Here is a 24,576-nt window from a genome sequence, read left to right as displayed (position 1 = left end):
CTGGCGAAGGGTAGGACCTTTGCGGCTTGGTGACATAATTGGGGTTTGTTGGGAAAGGGTAAAGCATTGTCTTGCCCTCTAGGGTGACGATAACCAGGAAAGAAAGACTTATAGGAGACGGTTGGTAGGGTTGGTAGCATAGGATGCTGGAGGCACAGGTAGGTCTTACGGGAGCCACACAGAGGGGCAATTCAACTTCTCATGGGCAGGAACCTGGAAAATGGAATTGTCTCTATCTTTCAAAACCTTGAGGGAAGCGAGTGGAACCTAGGTGTCGACTGCGGTAAAAACATTAAAGAGGGCACAAAGTGGATGAAAGAGACTACACCTGAGCAGTCTCACCCGGAAATGGGGAAGCATGCTAGGAATACCGAAAGGAATAAAGTCAATTCTCAGGCCAAGTATCAAAGCAAGAATATAAGGAATTATGTCAAAACCAAATTACAGAGCATAAATTACTATGTGTCCACTATGAAAAATTTAATTACGGTTCATGATGTCTTAATTCTGGTTTCTGTTATAGGTAGTTTAAATACCAGTGTGCATAAGACTCTGACGACACGGTATTTGAAACACGCTAGTGAGTACCAGGCCCTGGTCCAGGGGCACCGCTCAGATAGGAAAGAAAAAAGCAACGAGAAGACTCGGATGGTGAAGGAAGACAATCGACAGGGAAGGAAAGCGAACAGAAGATCGGGAAAGACAGAGAAAAAGATGAAAGAACTGGAGCTGTCTACAAGCAAAGAACCAAGGAAAAGAGGAAGGAAAAGAGGAAAGGAAAGTATGCAGAATCTCATCAACGCATACTATTTAGGAAATCTAGCTGAGGTGAAAGCTGTCATCTCTGAATGGGAAAGAGAACTAAATGCTGACATCGAAAATGAAGAGATTCGGGAAGAGGAATCAGAGACAATAGTCAAAGATCCAGGGAATACCAGAGGTTGCCAAACTTTTTTTTGGCATACCACCCAATAGTATTGGGTTATGAAAAACATCCTGGTTAGAGCAATGACCACCTATAAGGAAAGAGAAGAACCGGAAGAGGACAGGCCAACAAAACCAAGTCTAAAGGATCTTCAGAGGGAGATACAGTCTGTCCAAATGCAACTGTATCAAAATAATCTCTGCGTGAATAGGGTTGAACAGAATCTCCTGAATATGATGCGAAGCGGAGTACCGAGGTCGAGTGCAGAAGCCCCGACCCCAGTCGATTCTTCAGATGAATGAAGCAGTATTGCTAGTTAAATTTTGTTTTGATGACGATTAGTGTTTAATTTTTCAACATGAAGCATATAGAAGATAAGGTAGCCAATGTAGCATGGATGATTAGAATAACTTTGTTTATTGTTTGGACAACATTAGACGCAGACAGGTGGCCAACAGACCTGGTTTCTTGCGAGAAGGTTGAGGCCATCTGCAGTTTTGTTGAAACAAAAAATATTATTATGAAATATTATTAGAAAAGGGGATCTACCAAGTTTACACAAAAAATAGTGTAAAATCTATCATATATGGCTAAGTTCACAGAAAAACCCAAGTGACCTCTACCCCTTAAAAATATAATGTAAAAATAAAAACATATTTCTCACATACCATTAATAAATCTTTTTAAATTACATATGTGATTTTAAATAATCATTTTAAATTATATATGTAATTTTAAATAAAAATAGGAATATAAAATGATTATACTCATTAGTAATAATTTTTTCACTTTTCCGAAACAAATTGTATCATAAATGCCCATCTTATACCTTGATGTGATCTATGTACTTTTGGTTAATTAATAGAGGTAATGGGCACATTAATAGAGGCAAAGGGAAATAACACGTTCAATTTGATAGGCAATCAAATGGAACATAAATAACTTAAATTATTTTATTATAAGACCCCTTGTCTTATAATTATAAGTCATTACCCTGTTTTGATATGCAGTATTGGTAATGCCAGTTTAATTAGTTCCCTATGATCATGGTAAGCAGGCTCGTAATGAGACCTATTATCTTTTATATCAAACATATTTTAGAATTACACTGAAAAATCATAAACTTTGTGGATGGGGTGAATGATTTACTCCTTAAGAGTGTATGAATAACAATTTAAGAGTTGTAGATGCTAGGTTTGGATAAGTCTTTGCTTTTTACAGATAACCTCATTTGGGCTTTTAAAACTTGAAATGATTTACAATATTTTCAAGGCTTGTAAAAGGTTTTACAAATTTAAAAGAGGTTTTCAGAGTTTTATTTTTATCTAACTTCCTAGAACTGTAGTCTTTTCCTTAAAGGCTTCCATCTATCGAAAGTAAGTATTTACACTATTTTCTTGAATAACTTTCAAAATAGTAAACGGTCAATGGAAGACTATTTACAACTTTATTTCATAGATATAAAAATTCAAACAAACAAAACTGCAAATTGAATATTTACAAGTAAGAGGAGGTTACCTTCTTAAGTAAAGAATTTTTTCAAGATAAGCCCATTGACAAGAAGAGAATCTCTCTTTCTTGATAGATTTTGCAATATGAACATTGATGGACCTATCTTCTCGATGATTTGAAATGGTCCTAGCCACATCTTCTGAAATTTAGTGTGTTTGCCTTTATCTTCGTGCGCTTTGTCCCATTTCAGAACAAGATAACCAATTTGTAAAAATTTTGGGCTGGTAGAATTTGTATCAAAAGAAGATTTAATAATCTGTTGATATTTTTCATGTGTAATTCTGGCTTTTTCTCTTTTTCTTTTAATTTAAGGATTTGATCATATCTTAATTGAATGGAAGAGGAGGGATTTTCTTCAATAAATTGCACTAGGGCCAGGGATGGGAGTGCCAAGTTTGTTGGTATAACAACTTTTTTCCCATATACTAAATTGAATGGAGAAGTACTTATTGAGGCATTCTATGTTATGTGGTCTGCCCATAATGCAAATATCAAAGACTTGTGCCAATTATTTTGATTCTAATCAACAGTTCTCTTAATGATCTTGATAAGATTTTTGTTGGTTGATTTTGCTAAACCATTACACTGAGGATAGTAGTTTGCAGAATATTTCAATTTAAATCCTCTCTTAATAGCAAATTCAAGTATGGTATTTCTAGAAAAATAAGATGCATTATAAAAAAATGAGAGCATTAGGTACGCCAAACTTGGTAATGATGAATTGATCTATGAATTTAATAATTTCCTTAGAATTAGCTACCTTCAAAGGAATTTCTTCTACCCACTTCGAAAGTAATCTGTGGTTGTAAGGATATATCTGTGCTGCTTGGAGGAATGTGGAATAATCTTTCGTATGATATCCAGTCTCCATTGTTCAAATGGTTGTTCAATGTTAGCTGGTTGCAAAGGAAAGGTTGGCTTTCTTTGTTTTCCACCAGAAGTTTGACATGTCCTGCATTTCCTTACGTATTCATGGGTATCTTTGAATAATGTGGGCCAATAATAACCAACATGTATAATTTTGTGAGCTATTGTATCACCTCCAAAATGTCCACTTGCTGGACCATCATGTAATTTCTGCAAGACCTTTCGTGCTTCAGTTTTTTCAAGGCATATTAACAAAACCGAATCATAATTCCTTCTAAACAACACATCATCAATAATCTCGAAGTGTTTTGCTTTCAATTTTAAGGCACGTTTATTTTTGGAAGAGAGATTAGAAGGAGCGTATCCATTTTTCAAATAATATAACAAATCCGCATATTGAGATTCAGGGTTGATGATACTTATCTCATTGATTTCCTCAATACTGTTCAAACCTTTATGTTCTTGAATGTTAAAAGCTCCTGCTAACAACCTGCAAAAACCTTGACCTTTCACAATTTTCACTGGTTTAATATCTAAATCATATTCTTGTAACGTTGTAACCTAGTTGGCCCTCTTCTCTCCCATTTCCCTTTGGACTAGTAATTGTCTCACTGCCGAGAATGAGACTATTACTTTTGTATGAGTCTTCAGGAGGAATGGCCTAAAGTGTTTAATAGATTTGAACACAACGAAGACTTTTTTTCTACTTCATAATAATTAAGTTCAACACCTTGCAAATTTGAACTGAAAAAGGATATGGGTGCTTCAACTTGCTGATCATTGATTTGTGTCAACACCACTGCATAGGTAATATAGGATGCTAAGGTATATAAAATAAAATGATTGAAAAATTTTGGAGTGTTTAATGCAGGAGCATTAATGATTGCATGTTTGATTGAATCAAAAGCTTCCTTTTCTTTATGCCCCCATTTGAACACTGAATTTTTCTTAATCATGGTCTGTAATGGTAAAACAATCTGTGAAAAATCTGGAACAAATCTTTTTACAAAATTTATTTGACCTAAGAATGATTGCATTGATTTTTTATTGTGTGGGAGAGGAATATTAGAAATCTCCTTGATCATTTCTAGATTGATATAAATTCCATTTTTTGACATAATAAACCCTAAGATTTTACCTTGATCAAGAGCAAAAAATGATTTCTTGGGATTTAACGAAATCCCATACCTCGTACAGCGTTCAAAGATTTACTTCAAATCATGTAAATGATTTGTTATTTTCTTGGATAAAATAGTAATGTCATCCAAATAGACAACCACTGACTTATTAATCAAACCATTGAATGCTATATCCATTGCTGTCTGGAAGGTAGCTCCAGCATTAATTAAACCGAAAGGCATTTTCTGGTAAGCATATGTTCCCCACTTTATCTGAAAGTAGTTTTCAATCTATCATCTGGATGCACCAATATTTGATTATATCCAGAAAAGACATTAATTCGGAACCAACTACTGAATGGAGAGTTTGTTCCATTGTTGGTAGCGAGAAGTTATCTTTTTGGCTAGCCTTATTAAGATTTCTGAAATCAATGCAAATTCCAACATCCCAGTTCTTATTTCTAACAGGTACTAAGTTAGAAACCCATTTTGAATGTCTAACAGAAAAAAAAAAATTAGCTTTAAAGAGTTTGTTTAACTTTGCTTTGATCTGAATTTCTAGGTTTGGATGAATTTTCCTCAATTTTTGTTGCATTGGTTTCTCTTCAGAAATCATTGGAATTGTGTGTTGTATGATAGAAGTATCATATGTTTTAAGTCATCATAATTCCAAGTGAAAACATTTTTGTATCTATTTAATAGTCTAATAAAGACAAATCTTTCTTCTGAGGTGAGTCCTAATCTTAGATTAATATTTTGCGGTTTGGCCTCACTGCCAAGATTTATTAATTCAAACCTCAAAGTAGAACTTTGAAGTTTTGAATTAGTAACTTGTTTAAAACTATCCTTGATGTTATAAAGATCCTCAAGCTTGACCACTGATTTAGATATGGGATTTTCCTCAGAGCTTTGCTTTATTTGAAGATCATAATCACTCTCATCAATAATCTGATCGTCATACGATTTCTCAGAGGTTAAGAAATTCAAAATGTCCTCGTCGTGAATAAATACCCGCCAATTGGTGACATTGTCTGGAATCAATGGTCTAAAAATCAATTTGACTAAAAACCTATCAGGGCTGTAATCCTGTAATGGGAGGAGCTTAGAAGCAACATTGGCTAATAAATCAGCTGCTGCGTTCTAAGATCTAGGAATGGGAGAGATATTAAATGCTAGAAAATGAGATATAAGGTCTTGCACCAAGGACTGATAATGCTTGAGATGTCCGGAAAGGCAATGAATAGTATTCCTTACTTGTTTGATAACAATCTCAGAATCACCGAATACTTTTAGATATTGCACTTTCAGGCCTATTGCTTTGTACAATCCTTGAATTAATGCCTCATATTCTGTAGTATTATTTGTACACTCAAATTCCATTCTACACGATAGCATAGTTTTTTCCCCCTTAGGACTAACTAAAATACGTTTTTCTCTTGCACCATCATTAGATTTCGACCCATCAAAATATAAATACCAAAATACAGGCTTATCTATAGTTTTATTTACAATTTCTTCAGCAATAGTAACACACCTAGATGTATCTGTATGAGAAAATTTTTCTATTTGCGATGTGAAACTATTAACAAAGAAAGGTGATGATTGAGCATTAAAATTACCAAAGAATGATTCTGCTGAGTAATTCCCAAGAATGTTATTATTGAAAGCTATGGGCTGATTTTCCTGCTCAAACTCCGTTACAGTATGGGTCATGTGCTTCTCCCGATTGATCTTAATTTGATTTGGTTTCCCTTTATAGGGAAGCCACATATGAGACCAATCAATAGAAATGTAACCATGGAGTTTCTCAGACCAATCCTTGCTTAGAATTAACCCATAAAACTCAGGGATGTCAGCAATCAATATATCAATTCTCTGAACAACTCTAGGATCAACTAATAACCTAATGGTGACTGAATTAATCTCTCCTAATACTTGAACCTTAGTTCGATCCAACTGAACAATATGCACTGCAGATTTTTGGGGCTCAATATTTAATTTTGAGCAAACCGAAGCTGGCATTATGTTTGATGAAGCCCCTGAATCTATTAAGCAATTATGCAGATTTCTATTGTAAATTTCATAGGTCAAGAGAAAAGGAGGGGTATGAGAATTAGATCTATCTCCAATTAAAACAACATCAGTAGCTTCTACTCTATCGGATGGTGGCTTACCTATTCCTTTAGCTGCCTTGCACAGTACGACATTTGGAAGAGGAGAAAAAGGTACTGCATTTAATTCTTTGAGTAGCAAATTCTGTTGATGTTTCAGCTTGCTAAGCTCAAATAAAAAATATTTGCTCTAGTCTTCATGTCTTCTACAGGGAAAATTTTAAGAACCACCATAAATTTATATGTATAATAAATGGGCGAATCCCCATGATACATAGGAAAAATGGGAGGCGATTTTATCACTAATATAATATGTATATATATATTTTTTGTGAATCTCTCACCAAATCATATTATCTTGTAAAGTCATGGAGAATCTTTCACTGAATTATAAAATCTTTCACTGAATAATAAAACATTGTGAAGTCTTGGCGAATGTTTTGTTAAAGTATGAAACCATATATGATAATAATAAAACATATTCATTAAATTGTAATATACTAACATACATGTTTATAAAAAAGAAACATAATTTTCACTTCCTACAAACAATGTTGCAAGTTTTAGTGGCCATGTTTGTCATGGTAGGAGAGATTAATGTTTTCTCTACCACTTTTGTCAAGGTACCACATTTGCCAAGCTATCAAATTTCTTTCTTATTCCATACACTCCAACTGCGAGATAAAAAAAACAAAAACAAAAAAACAAAACAAAACAAAACAAAAACAAAAAAAAACATCAAGTTTGTTTACCCCAACACGCCAACAAATAGCAAGCCCCAACTATATAATATAATGAAGTAGTAGGTATCCCAAAGGCCTGAAGGGGATCTAATGGAAAGAAGTGACCATTGTCAGAAGCCTTCCAATCAATATATAAATATATAAATGTAGATTTATTATTATTTTAATTGGAAATATTCAATTAAATAATAAAATTTAATTACATCTCTCCCAATCTATATTTCTTATTAGCGTAATTCACTTCCTTCATACCATTCTTAACAGCGTTGTAACATGTGGATTAATTTCTTTTTTGGTGCACAATCTCCGCTTTTTAGGATAATATGGTGCAGTGACCCAATCCCTACAGATCATTACGACAAACTAAGAATAGCATAGACGATGAAAGGTTGTAAAAACCAGCATACTTTTCAAACAACTAATCCAAGATCAGTACTTTAATTTTTTCATGAAGATATCATATTGAGAATGTTTGAAAAATGGTGGGAAATCTAGGTAGCGACTATCTCTCTTCTACGAGGGTGATGCGGAAAGAGTTAAGATTTCATTGTTTGGAATTTTTTTTTTGTTAAATCAGAAAAACCAATATTAATGGAGATATCGATATTTTTTACTAAATTTTGTGAAGTGACTAAATGTAGCTTTAACCATTCACCTTAAGATTTTTTTTACAATATAATTTCCTAAGTCTATTTAATATCTTTATTATCATAAAAACCAACCTACATCCATCTTAACTCCACATCTACCACTCTTAGAGGGATGAAAGCTATTTATCCCTCCCAGCACTTAGTAGACCTGGAATTAAGATGGATCTAAGCTGATAGAATTTCCCCTTTAAATAGTCTATGCTCACATGAATACCATGGTATTACCATGGGTCAATACCATGGGTTATCATAAACCTGGTGCTTAAAAATTACTATTAGTAATTTATAAAAATTAATAAAATTAATAATTGTTTTTATTTTATTTTATTATTTTAACCAAGTTAAAATGTTTAAGTGAAATTAAATTTCAAGATCCATTTTTACTCAATCTACCAAGCCCTCAGAGGGATCAAATATTTTTTCACTCTATGTTAATTTGCATATCACGATATTTGATCCAGAGTAAAGATGGATCTATGCTAGTTTAATGCCCCCTTTCAAATGGGCTGCATTCCATGTGAATACCATGGGTCAATACCATGTGCCATCTTTATTTTTATTAATACTAATATTAGGGTTAATAATGTTTTTCTGCATGGCATTAATAATAATTTGGCCTTCGTAAATATAAGGTGGCTTATGGAGTAAATATAAAAAATGTTTTATTTATTTACCATACCTCTCGTTTATTTATATTTTTATTAATTTACCATACCTCTTTTATAAATATGGTATTTGGATTACCATACCTATAGTTTATTTATATTTTTATTTATTTACCATATCTTGTAAGTATAAAAAGAGGTTTTATTTATTTACCATACCTCCATTTTATTTATCATTTTATTTTTATTTTTATTTATTTACACGCTTGCGTGTTCATAAATATAATGTGACATATGGAGTAAATATAAAAAAATGTTTTATTTATTTACCATACCTCTCGTTTATTTATATTTTATTAATTTACCATACCTCTTTTATAAATATGGTATTTGGCCCATAGGATTAACTTAAATGAAACCATTCTTGAGTTTTCTTAAATAGAAACAGTGTTATGGACTAAATATAAAAAGAGGTTTTATTTATTTACCATACCTTTAGTTTATTTGTGTTTTTATTTATTTACCATACCTTTGGAGTAAGTATAAAAAGAGCTTTTATTTATTTACCATACCTCTACTGTATTTATATTTTTATTTATAACTATCATAAATACATTTTCTTGAAAATGAGGGCGAATGGAAGATTGTAACTCCTAATTTCAACGGCTAAATTTACTTTTTTTACCCTCTCCCTTAAAATAAGGTGTGCTAACCTCCATACCTAATTTTTTTATAAAATAAATTTGAGGCGATTTGTAACAATGTACTATGATACAAAATATTCACCCAATAAAAATATAAAAACCCTTAATTTAGCCCAAGGGCGAAAATTCGCCCCTAAAATTTCCCATGTTCTTCTATGATGTTGTAATTCATAGAGTCAGGAACTACCAATGTCTTGGATGATGAGGGTGGATTGGAAGATGATGGTTGATTTTGAGTAGGCACTGTTGTAGATTTCTTTAAGGGAGCTTTATCTTTGGTAGTAGGACTTACATTTTTCTTTTTTTGAGTTGGTTGAATAGGCTCTGCAGCTACTTTACTCCTGGTACTTACTGGGAAAGCTTCCTGTTCACTTTCAGTATCTGAATTGGGTAAAATGAAGTCCCACATACCATGGCATTCAACAACCTCATCTTCCTTAGTTTCTTCTGATGACAAGATTGTGTCTTCATCTTCATCATTATCCGGATCTGATTCTGCATTAGATATAGCATTAGGTGGTTTTGATTCAGCTCTTTTGAAGTTTCTAAATGGCTTCTTAGTGGAGGTCTCGGCTACCTGTTTCTTAATTTCTACCATTTCATTTGACATAGTCTTTAAAACCTTTTGCAAACCCTCCATATCATATGGATCTTTGGCCACTTTCTTCTTTGAATCATCTTTAAAAGTAACTTTTTTGGACTTTCGCTCTTCAAGAGCGGTTTTCTTCTCTAAAGCGATGATACGTTTCTCAACGGCGATTGCTTCTTTCATATTCTTTGCTAAAGTGGGCTTTGCAGCTCTATCAACAAAGATTGCTATATTCGAAGGTAAGGCAGAAATGTACCATTCACTTTGGACCTCTTCACTAGGCTTAGACGTGGCAGGAATCTTATTTAAGAGCTTATTAAATCGCGAGTTGAAATCTTTTATAGGTTCTCTTGATTCAGTTTTAAGGTTTGAGAGATCATTGATTAATGTCGTTGTAGACCTATCATCACCGAATTTGGTCAAAAACTGTTCTTGGAAAGCATTCCAACTAGTAATGGATCCTGCTGGTAATGAAAAATACCATGATCCAGCTACTCCTTGTAAGGTATATGGGAAAAGCCTAACAACAACATCTTCTTTTGTCACTCCGTTTAAGTTTATTGACAACATGAAGTTGTTTATGTGTTCTTCTGCCAGTATGCCTATATCTGGGTTAAACTTTGGCAACCATTTTTCGGGATGAGCTGGAAATTGACTCAAGGGTGCAGGCATTGCGACTGCCCCTAGATTTGTCCATGGCCTCGGTTGTGGTTGATTATGTGCCATTGTTGAGCTAATAGCAGAGGAAAGTGAAGATGAAGTTACAAGTGGTTGGGAAGAAGATGTTGGAGCTCCAGTACCCTGTTGGACAATAATATGAAGTTGGGGAGTGGATGGTTGACTTTGCAATGGGTTGGATGAAATGGATGACGATGATGAAAGAGTCTCACTATCAAACCCTTCAGGTGTCTTCCTTGCTCTTTTCCTTTTAGGCAGAGGAAATTATGTTGGTTCAATACCAAGCTTTTCACTCTGTAATCTTGTAAGAGGATGGGAAGGAATGTATTGCGAAGTTACACTGCCTTGAGATAACTCAAAATTCTCTGGTGATATTGAAAACCCTTGAAGTTTATGAATTAAATACTGAACTTCAGGAGATTCAAGAGTGGATTTGTCTGATATGTTTAGGTTTTCAGCAGTGGTTGTTGCTTTCTCAACTTCTCTCTTAAAAATTGGAGATTTAGAATGTGAGGGAGAAGTTGGGGGAGATGTTGAGAGAGATTTACTCTTGGAATGGGCTAGGGATTTGGATTTACTCTCCATTCACAGTTCATGCCCTCCTTCTAGCGCCTAAAATGTTGATGCCTCTAAAATTTCTGCATCAACATCGAGGAAAACCACACCAAACGGAAAAGGAGCTGCACTAAGGTCTGGACTAGGTGGTTGTCCCTGATGTTAATGCAGTGATTTTAGAGGCATCAACAGCTACTCAAATAATATTCCAAACCATTGTGCCTTGTCCCTAACTTGAATTTTCTACCCATGAGAAAATGCATCCACATTTTTAGTGCATGAATAATAACTACAAGCTTCAAGTCATTGGTTGCATAATTCCTTTCATATTCTTTGAGATTCCTTGATTCATAATACATGGCATTCCCATTTTGAGTAAGGACTCCACCAAGTATTTCCTTGTATGCATCCATGCACACAACAAAATCCTCATTTGGAAGTACAATATTTAAAACCAATGCATTGGTTAATAAATATTTCAACTGCTGAAAATTCCCTTCACACTTTGTAGTCTATTCAAACTTTATCCCTTTCTTTTATAGTGAGGAAAATGGATGTGCAATCTTGGAAAAACCTACAATGAATCTCTTGTAGTATCCAGTTATATCCATAAATGATCTTACTTTTGAAATATTCTTTGGTGATGGACATTCTTTGATTTGTGTAATATTTTATGAGTCCATTGTTATTCCCTCCTCTAAGACAATGTGGTCTAGTGGATTTGTCTCTAATAGAAAGTGCACTTTCTCAACTTGGCATACAATTGGTGCTCTCTCAACACCTATAACACCATCCTCAAACTTTTCTCATGCTCCTCTTATCTCTTAGAGTAGATAAGAATATCATCTAATAAGAAAATATAGGAATTTGTGGCAGTGTAAAAGTTTATATAGTAATAGTATTAAGTCCAAGGGGTTAAATCAATTTATTAATGTTGTTGGATGTTTGGCTAATTTTGTGTTACAATTTTATTATAATACAGTTTATGACTGTCAATACCAACTTGTATTGAATCACCCAACTTGGAATGATTAGAAACAAGCTGGCATTGGCAATCAAGGTAATTTTGTTAGAAAGTCTCATAAATTGTTTTCAATCTAATTTAGAATTCTAACATATCATAGTTTGATGATGACTATATTTATTTAATTTGTTTACAAATTATTTTTACCTTTTCTATAAAACCTATTTCGTGAATATATGTATGAGTAATAAGTATTATCATGTCACGAAATAAACTCAAACCCCTGTGGATATTTTTAACGAAGGAATTGAACTCCGACTACAAATCATAGACAAGTTTGAAGGTCAGTGAAGAAGCCCTAAATAATTAGTTCATTTTACTAAATTAATTAATTATATAAAAAAATTAGAGTTATTATCTAGTGCAAGAACCTTTCTAAATTTGAAATTGTAATTTGTGAGTGAGAATATTAGTAAAGTCATGAAATAATTTTAGAGTTATTGTACCAACATCAAGATACATTACAATTTGCTAGTGATTATATAAGTAAAGCCATGGAATTTTGTTAATTGTGTATTTTGTTCAACAAGGCAATGAGGTATAACATTTGGTTCTCTTATTATTATTCTGACATGAACAAAGTAACGCGACAAGTAAGCCTCAGGAGCCATTGAGATACCCTTATGAACTGTAGTCATAAGAAGATTATGACAACAAAATGTGAAATGGGAAAATGAAAGTCCATGTCATGAGATTGTTCATATTACTAATCTATCACTTAGCCTTAGTGATAGATTTTGAAGGGTTATGAAAGGATTAACACAATTGTGTTTTGAAACTTTATCTTGGGCTATACAATTGGGTTTGCTGCAGAAACTGGAATGGCGTAGTAGTTAAAATTATTTTCATGATATTTATTAACAATTTGAGAGTGTGTTAGAGAAGGCTATTTGAGTTGATACTTTAGAACTATAGAGGTGAAGGGGACCTCCCTCTATCTGTCACAGGACCCCGTGACTAATGAACAAGTCTTTTGCAAAGATAAAAAGATCAATCCTTTAAAGAGAAGTATATCACTTAAAAGGAGGGTGTTTTTTAGTAATTCATAATCTTCTTCCTTTATTAGTTTGGTAATTATTTGATTCCTTATTTTTTTCTATTCATTAGAAACCCTAGAAAGGTTCTTGATAACATTTATCAATCCAAACTCACTTTTCTAACAATTTGTTCATGCCTATTTTTAAGAAATTTTTATGGAACACCAAGGATTGACTGCTTCACACAATATCCAACATGGCATTGATATAGTCCTTTATTCCTCTCTTACCAACACCTCCCTTCCCTTACATATTGCACACTAAAAGTCCAAAGCATGTGGCCCCCTCATCGTTGTTCCAAGCACCACATCCATAATTAGTGATCTTAACATCCTACTTTAGGTTATGCATAAGGAAACATCCATACTCTTAATGTTGGGATCCATTTTTGCACTTTTAAGTCAATGATCTACAAAATGTATGCAATTTAGGGATGAAATTTCATTAGCCCTATATGTGGTGTCTACAAAAACTATTAATGTGACCATTAAGCCTTATATTACATCATAAGAATATTAGGATACAAAAATGGAAGTAAGAACAATGGGAAGCTAATTTAGAAGCTTTAGAAGAAGAATATTGATCCATGTTGAATGAATCTACTATAGAGATTAAGGATGAAAAACAAGAAATTGAAAGTGAATAAAATGCAACAAAAGAAGATACCAAGTAATTGTTAGAATTTCCTAGATGTGTTAAGGATGAACTTAACTAAATAAACTACAAACAACTTATTATTTCCCCTTGTAGAAGTTATAGCTTATAATGTAAAACATGAATATAAACAACCTTAGGATCTCAAGAAATAACACTTAACAAGTTGTGGTGTAAATACATAGTGTTTGCTCTCAAAGAAGTGGATATGGTCAACCCATTTATTAGCTTGATCTATGTATATGTGGGAATTTGTCATCAGTTTTTTTGGCATGACACTTGTCATAATCATAGGGTTCTATGTTTTACTTTATGAAAAATTGTTTAGATTGTTGACTCTATTGTGTTTCTGTCAACACCAATTCTATTTTTTGACTCTAGATTACTAGGATAACTTTCTTGACTCTACAAATTGTACCCTATGGAACTCTAGGCTTTCTAACTTCATCCAAATTTGTAAAACTTGCTCCACTAAACTCTAAATTGGCTAACTCCATATGGCTTCACATACCTTAACTCATTGGATAACTAAGTCCATCCAACTCTATCAACCTTTCCCTTAAACGTCAAGCTACTTGTCTTTATCCAACTTTATGATTTCTAACTACTATAAATACCTTGCAACACTTCATCATCCTTAATTTATGCTTTTCACAATAAAATAAATTCATATATATATATATATTTTAAATTTCCCAATCTATTCCAAATTGTACTATGTAAAGCTCTATTAACTCTATAATAATGCACTATATTAATTTATTCTTCCCTACTCCACTAACTCCACTTTTACACACCACTTTGTCCTCCCATACTCAATCCATCAACTCATTAAAAACAAATAAACGCTTTAGAAATAGAAGTTCCACCTGCAAAGAAGTTAACAAATTTAATACAACATGAAGGGTTCCTAGCATATTAGGAAGAACGATAATGTGGAAAAGAAACATTTGTTAATTAAAAGAATTAACATTTATACAAGCATGGTGAAAATATCTTCCATGTGTTGGCACAAAAGTTATCCATGCTCACATTTTTGCTACGACATAGAGGGATATTGGGATCGTTGGGCAAAGAATGTGCAAATAAAAATGCACCCTTGCATGAAATGCCATACAAAAATATGTATCCTTGTACATTTTAATTCACCTACGTATTAAGTGTAAATTATTCGAAAGATTTATTATAAAAATGAATAAATATCATTTTAAAATAGTAGCCGTCTTAAAAATATGGCTCATTTACATCTAAATATGAGTTTAATAAATTAGATTGTGTGAGATTGAATAAATAAGTACAACCAAGGTTGGAATTTAAAAACAAATTTATCTATCAAGGTTTTCATACCTTTCACTTATTTTTCTAATTTCAACCATTGTGATAATTTAGCAAATTTTTTATTATATTTGATAAGAAAATCACCTCATATCAAATATCAAATTCTATCCTTGAGTACAACAAGCCCACATGAAAAATGACGAGAATGGACAATGTATGTTTTCAAATTGTGGCTACTTGATTAATTCGGTGCATTATCGTCCTTTTGTAAATAACATTAGCGAGATAATCCCCATGGTTTTATATGATAGTGGATTGACAAGTACCATATATCTTCAATAGATTGTTTTCCAACTAGTTTATTGCAATTCAAATAGTTGTAACTTATCTATCCGGCACCAAAATATCATTCTGAAAAACTAAATATTTTTCTAAATTAGATCATTGCATGTCACATGGATTTCCCAACAATCCGTGCATGAAAAAATGGTATTGGTATTTTGGATCCATAGTTGTCCTTTCTAGGTGTGTGGCCTTATTTGTTGCAACCAAGTTCAAAAAAGAAATTGCATACATCCAATTCTAAGTTCAACCAAACAAACTGATGGCTGGTGGATTAATTTAGATGAATTGATCAACGTGGACAAATGCTTGAGAGACAAATATTCACAAGAAAATAACCATTGATCAGAATACAGACTGGAATCAAAATTGTGTTTGAGGTCGTGGCACAGTTGTTTCCTTAGTGCTAGCAATTCCCTATAATGCTAGAGTAGTCAACTTTCCTTAGGCGCTATTTCATTGTAGGATGAGTAGTGGCAATTCCCTAGAACATACGTCCTTACCCTTTACTCAGAATGTGAGTGGGATTTTCATTAAAGAATATCCACTATATGCATCAATGGTATGTTGAAGTGTAACCAGAAGTCTGTTAATTTCTACCTAATAATTACTAGGTGATAATCGACACTTTACTAATGGGGAATATGAAGACTAGTGTGGTGTGGAAAGCATTACATGATGTGGAGCTTAAAGGTAGAATATCCTGATATCTAGTTTATTTCTTGGTTCAATTCACAACATTCACTAATTTATACTGAAATTAGATTTTAGGAGACCCAATGTTTTCCATCCCGTTGTAGAAGATTTAATGTTTGGTACCCAAAACCACATTAACAGATATCATCATTCATGATTTCATTAATCCCACATCATATCGCCATTCGTCTACACAATCTCAACCCCTTGCAGTCCTACTTACATTTGAAGTCTCTGTCTGTGGTCTTCTCATGTACCCTACTATCGATGGTACGTGGATACTATCACCAATCCTCTATCCTACCCCATGTTCGAGTTCACCTTGAAGTTATTACTTTACAATGATTCTTAAAACTTCTATTCTTTGTGGCTTCTTTGTAGACAACATAGTTATTGCTTTGTCCTCATTGTCAAATCAAATGAATGATGAGTACATCAAATGTTGTATAGTCAAACAACAAAGTTTGAATAAAGATAAATATTGCAGAGAAAAAGAGACAATTTTTTTTTTTTTTAAGGAATCCATTGATATATTGGGTGTTTGAGGATTATTCTATCAGGTGTGGCCACATAATCATGAAGTCGCCACTCCTGCATATGTTAGATTTTATATGGGTGAAGAATCAATCAAGATTGGTTTCATAATTAAATTAATTGAGTTCATTTACCCATGCCTTCGACAAATTCTAAAAGTGGAGTGGATAGTGGAGAAATTAGTTCAATTGCTTCTGAAAATTCAAATTAATGAACCAAACTCAAGATATGTTGATAAAAAACTATGATTTTAGAGAAATGATATGATTAATGACTCCTATTTTTATAATAGTTCCTTTTAAGGGTATCAATATTTGTGGAACTATAACTCCAATCCTTGAATTTAGCCAAATACAAAATCTAATAAGTGATCTATAGCCCATACATTAATAGAATTATAACTCCACAAATTAATGTATTATAACTCCACAAATATTGATGGTGGAAAGAGTGGCCCGATACGTAATGAATACGGAAGGAGATCATGTTTGATCCTCCGCGCCTCCCAAAACGAGCGATTTGACATGCCGATCCATACTCCGTCGGCCAGCGATGATCCTATACCTTGCTTTTGCTTTCTGATGAAGAATTGAACATTGTTGCAAAGCGAAGCGCCGACCTTGATGTGCCCAACCATGGTGCACAGCCAAGAATCAGGTATGCTTTTATTTCATCGGATAGGCGGGAGCCTCCGGCTTCCTTTATATATTTCCCTCTTGTTCTTCTTTTTAGTAATACCCAACGCCTTCCCTCTGGTCTCTTTTCATGTTTGATATTTTCCTCCATGGCTTTGGCCTTTTTCTATTGTTTGCGGATCCAATGACAAGCCCTTAATCCAGGTAACATTCAAGGAAGAAGAGAAAACTTTTACAGCTGAGGAAATCTCGTCAATGTTATTGCTTAAGATGAAAGAAATTGCCGAATCATACCTGGGTTGTCAAGTGAATAAGGCTGTCATTACCGTTCCCGCTTATTACAACAATTCCCAGAGGCAAGCCACTAAGGATGCCAGGAAGATAGCAGGTTTTGAAGTGTTACAAATATTGAACGAGCCAACAGCTGCTGCGATTGCATATGGGTTTGACTGGAAAGCTTATGCATCACAAGATGGGGAGAACATTCTAATCTTCGATTTGGGTGGAGGAACATTCGATGTTGCTGCGCTTAATATAAAGAAGCACAAAATTGAAGTCAAGGCAGTCGGAGGAGATACCCATCTTGGGGGCGAGGATTTTGACAACAGAATGGTGAGCCATTTTGTGCAGGAATTTCAAAGGAAATACAAAATCGACATATCTTCAAATGCAAGAGCGCTTAGGAGGCTTCGCAGTGCATGCGAGAGAGCCAAGAGAGAGCTGTCTTCCTCTGTGGAGGCCATCGTTGAAGTACCCTGTCTCCAAGAAGGCCAAGACCTTCATTCTAAAATAAGGCGAGCAAAGTTTGAGCAGATGAACATGGATCTGTTTGAAAAATGCATTGAAATTGTTGCCAAGTGTTTGGAGGATACTGGAATGACCAAATCCCAAATTGACAACGTTGTGTTGGTGGGAGGTTCTACGCGAATACCCAAAGTGCAGGAGTTGCTTAAAGCTTTCTTCGACGGCCAAAAGGAGTTGTGTAAGTCCATCCATCCTGATGAAGCTGTAGCTTATGGTGCTTCCGTGCAGGCTGCGGGGTTGAATGGCGACAACACAGCAAAGCTCATACTTCGAGATGTCACTGCCCTTAGTCTAGGGGTTGAAATTAAAGGGGATATAATGAGGGTATTGTTCCCTAGAAATACACAAATTCCCGTTAAAAGGGAGGGCAAATACGTTACTGTGGATGAAGGGGAAAGGCCTAATGTCAAACACAATAATCTTTTGGGCGAATTTATTTTGGCGTGCACCTAGAGGCGATGTCAAAATCATCAGAAGTCTGGAGGTCGATGCAAATGGAATTGTGAAGGTGTCAGCAGAGCATAAGACTAGTGGGATAAAGGAAGCGATGATCATGACAAATGACAGCAGTAGGTTGGGCGATGATGAGATTGCCAAAATGATTGCAGATGCAGAGAAACTCAAAATTGAAGATCAAGAGTGGAAGGAAACAGTGGAACTGAGAAATGCACTGGATCAATACATCTACGACATGAAGAAAAGCTTGAATAATAAAAAACTGAGCGGAGAGATGGAGAAGAAAGATGTTCAAAACATCAAAGCAGGTCTTGAAGAGGTAGGAGAATGGCTCAGTGAAAATGCGAATGCAGAGAAGGATGACTTGGTAAAGAAAATGAAGAAAGTTAAAAGATTATGTATAAAAATAGACAAGAGTCCATAGGGGCTGGTAACCTGAGTGAAATTCTAAAGCATCCATATTACATTTTTGAGTTTGCTAAATCATTTCTCTATGTAAACTTGTTACATATCGATATTTACAATGCTTTTATCATATTGTATACTGTAATTTCTCTCTGAATGATCAATGGTGTGGATTGTGATTTTAAAGGAGAATCGCTTCAAATTTTCAATTGAATTTATTAACATTTTAACACAATAAACCAAAATATTAGCCTGATTAATAAAGAGTACCTTCACTAGTACAAATTAATGCAGCACTTTTAGAAACAAATTTATTTATAAAACAAAATATTAGCCTGGGATAAAACAAAATATTAGCCTGGGCAATAAAATTCATGAGACAGACTTCCTTATAGATGTTGAGGAAAGGGACAAAGCTGCAAAGTAATTATATCATGTGATTGAAATCATCTTGAAAGGTCTAAGTTCATGCTTTCAGTTCTGTTATTAGTCCCTGCCTAGGACTCTTAGCAATCTATCGTGCGTTGACTGCCTATTAATCTCTTGTTTGACCAAAAAATATTGCTATACATCACAATTTTAACCAAAGTTTTCATATTAAAAAATAATATAAAATTTATTATGTAATTACTGATTGGCCAACAAAGTTGAGGGTCTTATCAAGATGGGTAAAAGTAAGATATCCAAAGTTTTCAGGTGCAAAAGATATTCAACTTTTCTGCTATCCAAGGTTTTCTCGTGCAAAAGATTTTTATATTATAAATAAAAGTTTTATTTTCTAGCAGCTACCTTGAATTGATATATTTCATTTTTTTACGTCATATTTTAGTAAGTTTTTAACAATTATCTCTAATAATTTCTTTAGTCAAAATATTACTATTTTTCCATATTTCGATTAGAGCCCTGAGGGTAGCATCATTGTGTAATCTCTTGTATTATGTTTTTTTGGGCATAACTTTGAAGTAACCACATCAAAAATATGAAATGTTATAAACCATAGAAAATTTAATATTTTTTCCTTTTTCCTAATATCTTTTTTACCAACAATTTAGAATATATCACACATACATATAAATGATAGACATTCAAAGTTAATTTTGTAGATAAGAAATATTATTTTTCTTATTTTCCTTTCTGGTAATATAATGAAATAATGCAAAAACTAAATATTTTTTCATTTTTCCTAATATCTTTTTAACAACAATTTAGAATATATCACACTTACATATATATGATTGACATTCAAAGTTAATTTTGTAGATAAGAAATATTATTTTTCTTATTTTCCTTTCTGGTAACATAATGAAATAATGCAAAAACTAAAATATAGATGTTTCTTCTACTACTTTTTCATTTCGTAGTGATTTCAAAATCAAATATCATTTTTTCTGTACCATTAAACCAAAAATAATCCATTTTCATTCATCTTGAAAAACATATTATTTTTAAATTCATATTCATAATTTAAAATAATATTTTTTCTTTTTTAATATGTAAACAAAAGTTTCGATGATAATCCCTTCATTTAAATATTCAAAAAAATATTGCTCTTGTTTATATTTTGTAAAATATATAAAATATATGTTTTTCCATTCTATGTTTTTTCCATTTATACTTTACTCTTTTTTTCTTTTTAATCTTTTTCTTTATTTACTTTTATTTTTAATAACTATGTTTTAATTTATAATTATCAAGATTTAACTTTGAAATTTTTATAAACTTATTGGAACCTATTACCCTTTCATTTACTATCCATTTTTATTTATTTTTCAGATATTCCCTATTTTCATACTATAAAAAAGCTTAATAAGTATGTGATTATCAATTTGATTATTTCTCATGTTTTGATGCTTACTTAAAGCGGATTTTGTAAATTCCTAGTCCAAACTAAATATAATTCCCTAAAGATTTTTATATCCAAACTACATATAATTCACTGATACAAACTTGCCTTCATTTTATCCAAAGTTCATTTTATCCAAAGTGCAGTTGGGGCAAAGTTTTGTATCTGCCACATGTCTATATGCATGCATGCAACTCTAGTGCTATCTACAAGTCAGCAAGCCAGTTTATTATCCATCCCAACCTTGGGTTGATTATTTCTTTCGACCAGCGGTTGGATTCTATCGTCCAGAACAGGCAGTCACAGGCAGTCGATTATCGTGTAATCTCAGTCACCGGGGGAAATTAGTTATGGAAGGGCGCAAGTTATGGTAAGGTTTGTGACCTAGACTACAAGATTACTGTTACTGTTTTTTGTTAATATTCTATTAATATATCAGTGATCAATTTTTTTGGTTATATGTACAAAGTTTACAATCCAGCTAAGGCAAAGCCTGCCATAGATATAAGCTGATATAAAACAATCTTCACATCTAATAAAACATATTTCTATTTTTTTTCTTCCGAAAAAAAAAGAAGTTTTCTTATTTATTTATCCCAATTTATTATCTTTTTGACTTATAATTTAGAGATCCATTAGCAATAATGCCCGCATTTTTGTGTTTTATGTATGTGGGTTTATTCATGTGACTGAAAACGAAATGTATCGTTATTTTTTGCACAGGCATAATAAAATTCTCATTCAGGGACTCAGCCAACCTGCCCCGGACTCAAAGGATTTGTGTTTCGAACGGCAATTTGGTCAATCCTTTGTCGTTCAAACCATGGCTTGTTTCTGGAAGCAGCACTGGTCGTATTGGTGAAATCCTCAGTACAACACCGTTCGACTCATTTTCACCTTTTGTTGCGCCCTAATATTTGGCTCTATTTTTTGCAGAATTGACCGGAACATGTAAACATTACTTTCTCCAATTCTAATGTGTTGTTCGATGTGGACAAAACAATCCAATTCTTATGTGTGGTTGGATGTTGTTTGCAGGCAGAAGCAACAAGATATATTCAATGCTTTGGGATCCATGTTCGCAGCTATTATCTTTCTGGGCTTCTCTAATGTCGTCTCTGTCCAACCAGTAGTTGATGCGGAAAGGACAGTTTTCTATAGAGAAAAGGCAGCAGGGATGTCTCCCGCTCTTCCCTATGCTACTGCTCAGGTAACTATTTTTAATTTTTTTGGTTAGGGCCGTTCGTATTTTTTTGGGTGCGTGTATTGTAATTTTTGGTGTGTGTATCATTTTTGTTGATGCCCTAAGATTTTCATTCTATTCTTTATTGGTCTGAATTTTTAGCATTTTTCTGTCATGAATTTATGTGCCACACTTTTTCCTTTTTTTTTTTGGCATTTCCATGATTCGAAATCAAATAAATCCAAAAAAATTATGTGCTAAAGTTCTTCATTTCTTTCATCTTGTCATTTGCATGAAGCGCGATAAAGTCATATGCCTGCGGTAAATTTACCCAAAAATAATTATGAATTGAAGTTCTTAATTACTCAGCAATTATTTCCTTCCCACATTGTACAGAGTTTAGATTGGTATTTATCCAAAAATCAATTATTTGTTTTACATAGGTTAAAATAATGTAATCACCGGGTTTACATTGTTATTCACTTTATAATTTCTGAGTTCAATCTTTAATTATTTTTACCTATAACATTGTTGTCTTTATTTTAGATAGCAACCATTTTTCTATGTATAGTAAATAAGTTAATTTTACTCTTGTATAGGTGGAAGAAGCCATCAAAATTTTGTAACTTATTTTCAAGTTATTTTTATAACCCTCTTCACATTTGTTCCTTTAATGCTAAATTTTCTTTGTGTTATTTATCCAGTTCTTGTTTACTAATTATTAATTTCGTCTTTGTGTTATTTATCCAGTTCTTGTTTACTAATTATTAATTTCGTATATGCTTATTTCAGGTACCGATTTCTCTTTTGAACATAGCGTTTTCCTTTAACTTTTCCAAATTTGGCATGGCTTGATTTCAACTTCAACTCTTCGGCCACGTCTAAGGTACCCAAATTTTGGTTTCTCATTCTACATGGGTATGATTTCTCTTGTTCGAAGAGGAATCTCCCGACTGTTAACCTCCGAAATGTTTGTTAATTGTTTTCTTTCACGTCTTTTGGGACATGTAGTTCCTCTGAAACATAATTATTTATAAAATGATATGAGCCTCTCATGTATTGAGTATTGTTTTCGATTATGAAGAAAACATTTAAGTTATATAATTATTTTTCTAATTACATGTTTTTTGAGGTTGGTTAGAGCTCTTCCAAATCTTGTCTCCATGTATTGATATTTTTAGATCATAAATGAAACTTTGTATAATTTTGGAAAACAATACCATTGTGCTTTCTTGTGAAAACAATGGTAAATATTGATACTTTTGTATTTTCGATCATTGTGTATCTAGGCTAGTTTATTATATTCGCAAAGTGAAGATTAAGAGTTATTACGTTAATCAAAATTTATTATATACATATTTTATTATTGTTTTGTATACATATTTACTCTTCAAAGTCGAACAAGGTTTTCCAATCCTGTATTACTAGGTGCGGTGTGTGTTGAAATAACACATATAGATAGACTTGTATACATAACCAATACCTATCTAGTTTCAACAAATACCTTCATGTTTAATTTCTCAATTAACACATTAAATGTCTACTATGTATGCGATTGTTTTCTTTAGCATAATTTCTAGTTTTCTTCCTTTAATAGTCCTCCACACAATATTTATGAATAAAAATATAACCATAAGTTTTCTACTATATAAAATTTATAAAATAAAACAAAACAATTAGCCCTTTTCTCTTTACAGTTCAAAATTCTCTAATAAAATTATAACTAACTCTTTTCCCTCTTTTCCTTTTCTTTTACTATGGAAAATGAGTAAGTAAAATGTAACTAAATTATTTTCTTTCTTCTACATAGAATTTTCTAATGAAAAACATAATTATTTACTTTTTCCAAAGAAAGAAGAACAATAGGTAAGGACACTGACTTCAAAATCAGTAGTTTGGGAAAACTAGTAGTTGAGTACTTGGCTCCTCTCAACATTGATATTGCATCTAACCATTATCCCCTCAAGGATATTGCTTCTCTTTAGCATTTTCTCTCACAATGAGCCAAAAGAAATCAAACACAAGTTTTTTATCAATTTCCAATCTACCACTCTTTTGTGGTTAGTAACTACTTCCACCTCACCAAAAAGTGGCAGGTAGTTGCTAGATCATTAATGAGATTTTGTTTCCCACTCCCAAATACAACCTCCTATTTTTTAGGGAAACAATTAATTGGTCAATTTCATAACTTCTGGATAGACAGTTTGCTAAATTTTTTATTTTATAAGCATATTCATTATATAAAATAATGTTTTAATTTAAATATCTTAATAAATTAATGTAATAGTTTACGGAAGTTCGATTTTTTTGTTTTTAAATTAGAAGTTTTATTCTTAACAAATATTTAGACAGTAAATTATATTACAGTAGAAATATAATATTCGTATCACAAAGCACAAAACTGAGTTTTATGTTGGATGGAATGTGATTGCCGCACCCACCAAACTCTTCATTAATCACATTTGGTCATCCAAAGGCAAAGTTAAATATGGTTTCTGCAAGGTTGCCACCTCCTCTAAGTTCCCTGCAGACCCCGGCAGGGACTACCGCCACGGCAGTGGCTCCTTGTTTAATATGAGGTAGGCTAGGGTGCTTTATTAAATAGTTTTTGGGTGACATGTATTACGA

The 24,576-nt window shown here is 33.0% G+C and overlaps 1 pseudogene; it reads left to right on the top strand.

Annotated features, from left to right (window-relative positions):
- The first annotated feature begins 348 nt into the window (after window positions 1–348).
- Window positions 349–18,960, top strand: LOC149230766 (heat shock 70 kDa protein 18-like; annotated as a pseudogene).
- Window positions 18,961–24,576: the final 5,616 nt, after the last annotated feature.

This window comes from Pinus tabuliformis, chromosome J (assembly GCF_031772625.1).
Source record: "Pinus tabuliformis cultivar Carrire ecotype Pingquan chromosome J, CPIR1, whole genome shotgun sequence".
NCBI lineage: Eukaryota > Viridiplantae > Streptophyta > Pinopsida > Pinales > Pinaceae > Pinus > Pinus tabuliformis.
This window is presented reverse-complemented; position numbering and strand designations above follow the sequence as displayed.